Here is an 8970-nt window from a genome sequence, read left to right as displayed (position 1 = left end):
GTGCTTTTTGATGTTTCTAGGACAATGTTATCTTGACAACGTATCACTGCTGTTGTTTGACATACTAGCACAGCCCCCTTGGATTTCATTATCCGTTTGTGCTACTGAACATTAGTTTGACCTTGTTTTTTCACCATAAACACCGACTGGGAGATGCTAGCTCTCACAGTTTGCATGAATGAGTTTCAGCGCTCAGCTGGCAGCTGTAGGGACGACGATCCGTGTACCAAGATAGTTCAACACTCAACGACAGCAACATCCAGGGTCCGGCACATCGGCTCCAATAAATGATCCTTTTAGTCTTTATTATGATGATGATAAAAGTTGAAATATTTTAAACTTGAAAGCCCTCAAATAAGGCGGAGCGCTCAGAAAATAAGTCACTGGAAGCGACGCTTCTTCTCTAGATGGCCGCATGTGACGGCGTTCGCTCTGTTGTCATAGTAATCAATTGTAAAAAGATGCTAGCGCTATGTGGACAGGGACCCTAAAACATGTTACAGCTATGTTAGTCCACAGTGCAACACGTAGTCGTTTCAGAGAAACGCCTCTCAAATTGTGTGATCGCTACATTTCCCCCCCTTTTCAAAACGATCCTTTAATGGTGAACTTATCTCAAAATGTTTTTCCACATAGTAAAACAAGTTTCCGCCATCTATTTTGTCTTACTCACAGGAAGTTGACACGTGACATGGATGCTGGCCAAAAAAAACGAATAGAGGAGAAAAACTCAGTTCTATTTTTAGGATTCTGTAGTATTATCTCAACAGGAATTATTGTTTGAGGTTTGCTATATGGTTTACTGTGTTTTATTTACCTTAAGAACTGCAACATGGGAAGAAACTGGACGGAGCGGGAGCAACATACAGCCCTGCTCAGCTTTATGTTTATCCTCTGTTGGATAAAGGATAGGCACCAACGCTACTGCCAGCTCTGCACCAACTTACTGGTGAGGTCACGGACACTACAGGTATGTCCATTTATATATACAGTGCATGTGAAAAACATTGCCATCTCAAGTTCTAACAATTCAATTATTTCCAAAGACTGGGTTGGAAATTGAGAAAAAGATTCAAAGTATAACGAGAGACATACCAAGAGATTAAATACATGAATTCTGCCATTTTTTAAAATATGTTTTCAATTTTGTACTCTTCTTTTTACTCAAACTTTTAAATAAATGCATACATTTCTATTTTATACAAATTTATTTGGCTTGAATGGCGTGACATTTCAGAGAGCTTTGGGTACTTTTTTAAGGATCTTACTTAAAAAAAAGAAAGTTTGGGGTTACCAAAATCTCTGTGTATTCCATCAATGTGATGACATTAATCACCGGAAAAAAAAGTGCTTACATTTTTTCCTTTGAAAGTAATTTGGTGTGAACAGAGAGCAAAGCAGTCTGCACACATTGTGTGTCTGGGAAAACACATGACTGGCTCTCTGCTGTGTGGGTTGTGGGTTTTCTCATAAATGAAGGTAATTTCACAGTATCATGATGTGAACGTGTGTGTGTGTGTGTGTGTGTGTGTGTGTGTGTGTGTGTGTGTGTGTGTGTGTGTGTGTGTGTGTGTGTGTGTGTGTGTGTGTGTGTGTGTGTGTGTGTGTGTGTGTGTGTGTGTGTGTGTGTGTGTGTGTGTGTGTGTGTGTGTGTGTGTGTGTGTGTGTGTGTGTGTGTGTGAGAGAGATCAAAGTCCTCTGAAATGTACTCGGCAGCAGTGGGATAATGACCGGAAAGAGTTGTAAAGAGAGAGACAGACAGTCTGTCTATTATTAAAATTGTGTCTCCATCTTTGACCTTTCCCCGCTCTCTGCTATGGTTTGTCTGGATTCACTTCCCAGAGTTCAGTTGTCAGTCAAACATTGTGGGCGGGACAAAAAAGGTGACTATTCATCGCTTTGATCCAGACTGGAATACCTTAAAGAGCTTACGAAATGCTTTTAGCACCTGTTAGTGGGCTTAGTATATGATAGAGGTTGCATTTGTATTGTGGAATGTGCCATATGATTTTTTTATTATTGATCTATTTTTAATAAATCACGATTATAACAGCATACAAAAGTTGTCAGTTAGTAACAATCGTTCGTTGCGCCGGAAACATCAACTTCGGCCATTTCCGGCGGTGACGTCATGAGTGGAACACAGCTGAGCTCAGTCCCGTTTGAATGCATTGAAGGGCCAAATATTACGACAAAGGATGCACAGCAATAAGACGCCAAGAATAATTGGCAAGCGATATGTTGTATGGGGATGTGGGGCCGTCTCAACATCTGGTTATGGGATGTTTTTGTGGCCAAAAAATGATCAAATGGTGCGTATATGGACAAAACAAGTGCGTCGTACGAGGCGGACGTTTGCTAGACCAGGTAACCCGGGGTCGATGAAACCGACGATGTGTGGGGCAGCACATCGAGAGATCGTGTTTCGAACAATCAACAATGCCCGCTAAGGAGAGAGAGTAAACGCTTTCTCGAAGGTTCGTTTTGCTTTCTTACAACGTTACGTTAACTCAACCTTACGTTTGCCATGAGGCTATGTTACTTCCCTTAAGAGCTAGCTGTCTTAGCTAACAACAGTTAGCAGCTAACTTTTTCTGCAGTTTGTGTTTCCACTGAAAAACGTGATGTAGTTATTTAAGGGTAAGTTAACTAAACGTTATCTTACAAGTAGAGAAAGTTAAGTTGTGTTTAAAATCGTCAATGTAATGCACGTTAAAGGTTTTGTGTTGAGCATGAAGTTAGCTTTACTGTAGCTCACCAAAGGTTAGCATGTTAAGCTGCACTTTCTGTGGCAGCTCGCTTAATACAAAGAGGGGTTTTGTGCTTCATTGTAAACTTTTCTTACAAATGTGTGTTAATCTACCTGAAATTGTAGGGACAGTTTTTTTCTACTCAACTATACAGACCATTGTTGAGGAGATGCAAAACATACTGTAAATGAGTTGGGTCTGACATATACTTTGAGTAATGTTACTTTGCTGCTAAAAAATGAAACATTATCAGATGAGGACATCACCAAAGTGTGTGAGTCTGTCAGGGGATTTGATCTGTTCTTTGCATGTCGTACAGGGCCTGTACACACTGCTCTGGTATGAATTAAAAATATAATTATAAAATGTATGTCTCTCGCTCTTGTCATCATTCAGGCTTTGCATTTGAACTCCTATGACTGGTTGCGGACTTGAAGGGAACGACTCCATGGCCTTCCTGACATCCAGGAAAAAGGTGAGATTCTAATCCATTTCAATGCCAACAGCCAGTCATTGTTTTTAACTTTTTTAATATGATTTTTTTGGGGAATTTCTGTTTTATTGGATAGTAGAGATCTACTGGAACCTAACACCAGAGAGAGAGAGATAGAGGGAGGAGATGATATGCAGCAAAAGGCCGAGCCGGATGGTTGCTGCTCCGTGTGGAGCGTGTTCTATCAGGTAAAGCACTTTGGTACCCAGTTATTTATGGTATTGAGTTTGAATTTAGCCTTTGGAAGGTCATTTCCGACCGTGCATTGTAAAGACTGAAAAAACATTTATTTGTCTCAACATTCCTGTAATAATTTGTTTTTTTATTGTTGATATTGTTTTGTTCTTTATTTTTGTTGTGAGAATCACTTTGCAATTGTGTAAGTGCTATATACATAATTATACTAATATTATTGTTGTTACCATTATTAAAAAAAAAATCTTTGTTTTCTTTATTTATCGCTGCAGAAAGGATCATGCCAGCCCACATCAAACACCTGATCAAGAACTTGTGAATCTTCAGGCAGAAAAGATGAAAACACCTGTTCAAAGTTCCAGTTTCCTGTACATGGAACCATGCCTGTCCTCTGTTCCACATGTCTTCAGTCAGTCCTGAGGCCTGTACTACGAAGCAGGATGTTCTCTTCGCGGCTAACTTCAGGGAAAACTCCGGCTTTCCGGTCCTACGAAGCTGGTTCTCTTTTTAGCGGGCTAGATCTCCATGGTAACTGATTTTGAACGGCTAAACTGCCCCGGACCAGGTTAGGTTGCAGGCTAAGAGCTCAACTCAGTGAAAGCACCGCCTGCTGACCAATCAGAGCTCAGTGTGCGGAGTTTAAAGCGATCAAGTCACAGGAGAAAGGAAACACAGAAAAGCTGCCGTTGCAGGAAAGACGGCCGGCAAAAATCACCGACTGTGTGAACGTGAACATTAATAGAATATCACCCCCATCTTCAGAGCAATCTGACTATTATAACATTAGCGTTAAGAAAGCTTACTTAAATATCTGCCACGACATAAGTAACCGGATCAGAGTAACATTAAGTACAGTCCGCGGCATATCACTTCATAATGTATCATATATCTCCTGATCTGAGTCAGCTGAGCCGTATCTGGCCGTGCAGCACTCACAGTGTCACAGACTGGATGCAGAAGTATTATTTTAAGCAACACATTAAGTTGAGGAAACACTCGAGTCACATGTAATGAAAGTCAGATCGTGTCTTAGAGACGGGGCAGTGATATCATAAACCTGTTAATGTACGCATTCAAACACGTGTTCTGTTCCAGCTGTGTTCACCTTGCATGTGCAGCTATGTGGCTTTGATCCTGGATCAAGTGTTTAAGTCATGGATGTTTAAAGTTTAACTTCTTCATATTTGACTAGTATTAAAGTGCACTTTTCATTCAGGAAGTATGCACTGTCAGTGCGCTTCTCCATGTTTGTGATTGGTCGAATGCTCCAGATACCACCCCTTTCATGTGAACGCGCACTTAACTAGATAGGACACGGCTGGCTTGAGCGATCCACTTGATAACCCCCGTTGTAGGACCGTTTAGCGAGAGCACGTATGTTTTGGATTAGGCCAACCGGCTAACTCAAACATATCCAGGTTAGGTTGAACCGGCTTCGTAGTACAGGCCTCTGGACCCTATGACTCGGACACTAGTTCTACCAAGGCTTATTAGAGGTAAGAGTGGTAGGAGAGGAGTGGAGTTATCTTTGTATTTAGGCTGCAAGTCGACAAAGGTGATCAGATGCTAATAATGATCCGATTCATTTGATATTGATTGTCTGCCAATACCGAATCCTGATCCGATTATTCTATTTCCCAGATTGGGAAAGGCTGGACGCTACACAACAGGAAACATTATAGACACAAACAAGGAAAAACAACAAACACTTTCTTTGTTGCCTTGTTCTTATCATACATAGTGTTACGGTTTTTGTTACCATTTAAATATTGAATTCTATGTATTACTTTTATTTTAAATCAAATGCACCGGTTTTAGATAATATATTTATTTTGATGTGTAGGTTGATTTGCAGGTTGGTTGTTATTTGTATAATTATTGTATTGTTACTGTGTATTTTATTATATTAACTAGCTATTTATTAAATTAAAATACTATTATGAACACTATACAATGTCTTTATTTTGTAGATACCAGAATACATGACACAGTGAATCTTTGTAATATATTTATGTTCTCTTGTTTAAATAATCATACCAGTATTTAATGTATGCTGGTCACCTGGAATCCTGGTAAGCTCCCAGCAGGGTATATTTAATACTATTATTAAACATAAGCTGGTGATAGATGGATAAACCAGCCATCCTGGCCAGCTGAAGTGTCCAAAACCCCTCTAAACCAGCCAACCATTCCAGCCAAATATATACTGGCTGGTCAATTTACAACAGCCTGACCAGCTATATGTATCTAAACTGGTTATTTCAGCAGAGTCATTATTATTTATTTACTATTTTTTGAGAATCTCTGAATTTTAGTCAAATGTATATACCAGTCTCTGTTCTGTTTCCTGAGCCAAGTTTGCCTGCTACATTACGATGTATTATTATTGATTTACTATTTATTGAGAATCTCTATGAATTAAAGTCAAATGTATACCAGTCTGTGTTCTGTTGCCGCATCGGATCTCCGCCAAATGAGTCTTGTCTGTCACTCGATTCTGTCTCCAGAGTCCGACATCAGCCACAGAGGTAGTGTATTATTCAACAGGTGTTCTACTCGTGACGTGCGTGACGTCACTAACCGGCGAAAGCTGTTTTGTTCGGAGCGGTCGTGTAACATCGGAAGTGAGCATGGAAAGTTGTAATAAACCACGATTTATAAATACTGCGGGCATATTGTCATGAATGACATGATTTCCCATTAATAATAGTATATATATTATCGTAATAAGAACAGTATTGTCCTTCATTTCGTAAGCTCTTTAAGAACTATTGGATGAATTGTCATTTTGCAGCTATTGCTCCCTGGATGATGAAACCCATCTGCTCAGGTGATCCTTTGACTTTCTTCTAGCACCACCATGGGGTTGACATGTGTGGTTTAAAGCAGTGGTTCTCAAACTTTTTCTGTCAGGCCCCCCCTTTGGAGAAAAAAAAAAGTCGGGCCCCCCCAACACATATAGTCAGGCTCAGTGGCGGCGCCAGAGACTTCTTTTGGGGTGCTGTGGGGTAGCTTGACGTTTCATAGAGGGTGCTCAAACATTAAGGGTTTCCCATTAATGTACCGGGCGCTACAGAGGAATGTTCTACTGCAACACTCCCCACGCACACACAGTGTTCCCGCAACTGTTACAACGAAGGTTCGATAATCAGCTCACGGCTTATAGGTGTAAGCAGGGGTCAAGTGCTATTTTTACAGGTGGTGTGTGGACCTCACATAGGGGGGTCCGGGGGCATGCTCCCCCGGGAAGATTTATTTTTAAATATTGAAGTTGAAAGCATCAATCTGGTGCACTTTGAGAGCAACATGAAGAGATCTATGGATACATCTCTCAACACCCAGATGAAACAGAACTGTATCAGATTTACTTTTTCTTTATGGATATTTTACAAATCACCCTTTTAAACTTTATTCTTGTTTTACTGTCATAGTATTTCATACCTGTTTTTCATTTATTCTCTTATTTTTTTATAACTATAATCATATAAACGTGTGCCTCGGAAATAATTGTTTACATTAATGGTGACCCACTGAGATAACACTGAGAGTCCTTTAGCTGCCTGAGCCTCTCAGTCTGACAGGAGAGGACTCTCCTCCACTTTGTTGTTGAAAAAACTCCTTATATATAAATATATATAAAACAGATAAATTAATTATCGTAGGTGACTTTAATATTCATGTTGACGATGATAAAATTCATGTTGACGATGATAAAAATAGCCTTACTGTTGCATTTAACTCTATATTAGATTCTGTTGGTTTCTGTCAGAGTGTAAATAAAGCAACCCACTGCTATAATCACACTCTCGACCTTGTTCTGACTTATGGTATTGAAATTGAGCAACTATTAGTCGAACCGCATAATCCTGCTTTATCCGACCATTTCTTAGTAACTTTTGAAGTGCTGTTACGAGACTACAAAGCATTAGTCAAAAGCTCCTGCAGCAGAAACCTATCTGTTAGTGCTATAGCCACATTTAAGGAAGAGATTCCACCAATACTTAACTCGATAGCATGTCTGCATGTAAGGGAGGAAACTTATACAAAATGTACACCACCCCAAATTGATCATGTTGTTGATAGTGCTACAGATGCGCTGTGAATACAATTAGACTCTGTTGCTCCTTTGAAAAAGAAGAAAATAAAACAACATAGATTAGCTCCATGGCATAATGCCGAAACCCGCAAAATAAAGCAAAAGTCTAGACAACTTGAAAGGATATGGCGTTCCACTGAACTTGAAGAATCTCGTTTAATTTGGCATATTACTCTCAATGAATATAAGAAAGCACTGCGTAAAGCGAGAGCAGCCTACTACTCTTCATTAATAGATGAGAATAAGAATAATGCAAGATTTCTTTTCAGCACTGTAGCCAGGCTGACAGAGAGCCACAGCTCCATTGAGCCTTCTATTCCCATAGCACTCAGTAGTAATGATTTTATGTGCTTTTTTAACGATTAAATTGTTATTCTTAGAAACAGTGACCAGTATAGTGTTATCAACAGCTCCCGGAAACGTAAGTTCTAATATTACACTAGATAGTAAACTAGAATGCTTTTCAGCCATAAACCTTGAACAATTAAATTCAATGATTCTCTCTTCTAAACCATCAACATGTATGTTAGACCCAATTCTAACTAAGCTGTTGAAGGAAGTGTTTCCATTAATTAGCACTTCTTTATTAAATATTATGAATATGTCTTTATTATCAGCCTATGTTCCACAATCATTCAAAGTAGCAGTGATAAAACCGCTTTTTAAAAAGCACAACCTCGATCCAGAGGTTTTAGCCAACTATAGACCTATTTCTAATCTTCCGTTCCTCTCAAAAATTCTTGAGAAAGCGGTCGCAAAACAGCTGTGTGATTACTTAAAAAACAATGATTTATTTGAAGATTTTCAGTCTGGCTTTAGAACACATCATAGCACAGAGACAGCTCTGGTTAAAGTCACAAATGACATTCTAATAGCCTCAGACAAGGGACTAGTCTCTATTCTTGTTTTGCTCGATCTCAGTGCTGCATTTGATACTATCGACCATGATATCCTATTGCAAAGACTAGAGCACTTAGTTGGCATACAGGGAACTGCTTTAGGCTGGTTTAGGTCCTATCTATCTGAACGCTCGCCGTTTGTACGTGTTAACGATGAATCTTCCACGCAAACCAAAGTTAGCCATGGAGTGCCACAGGGCTCAGTGCTCGGACCTATTTTGTTCACATTATATATGCTTCCGTTAGGCAATATTATAAGGAATCATTCTGTAAACTTTCATTGTTATGCGGATGATATACTATATTTATCAATCAAGCCTGATGAAATTAATCATCTAAATAAAATTCAAGACTGCCTTAAAGGGAAATGGAAACACTTTTCAAACTGCTTTCCATGCGACAATATTACCATTAGGAAATGTATTTATCTAGTCTATTTCCAATGTAAACGATCGAGATACGCGAATTTACTTTTTGAAATACGTGCCTAATGACCATGGGCGCTTCCATTGCTCCGGGACTTTTCCAGTGACGTCA

General features: G+C 39.4%; 1 long non-coding RNA gene across 2 annotated transcripts; it reads left to right on the top strand.

Annotated features, from left to right (window-relative positions):
- The first annotated feature begins 1924 nt into the window (after positions 1-1924).
- Positions 1925-3958, top strand: LOC139433204 (uncharacterized). 2 transcript variants are annotated; one of them, XR_011642768.1, is made up of 4 exons: positions 1925-2477; positions 3147-3225; positions 3323-3431; positions 3711-3958. It is a non-coding gene; the product is annotated as an uncharacterized lncRNA (long non-coding RNA). The 2 variants fall into 2 exon arrangements; XR_011642767.1 differs by having other exon boundaries at positions 3320-3431.
- The last annotated feature ends 5012 nt before the right edge of the window (positions 3959-8970 follow it).

The sequence above is a fragment of the Pseudochaenichthys georgianus genome, unplaced genomic scaffold (assembly GCF_902827115.2).
Source record: "Pseudochaenichthys georgianus unplaced genomic scaffold, fPseGeo1.2 scaffold_1215_arrow_ctg1, whole genome shotgun sequence".
Lineage (NCBI taxonomy): Eukaryota > Metazoa > Chordata > Actinopteri > Perciformes > Channichthyidae > Pseudochaenichthys > Pseudochaenichthys georgianus.
Note: the sequence above shows the minus strand (reverse complement) of the source record. Positions and strands in the feature narration are given on the sequence as shown.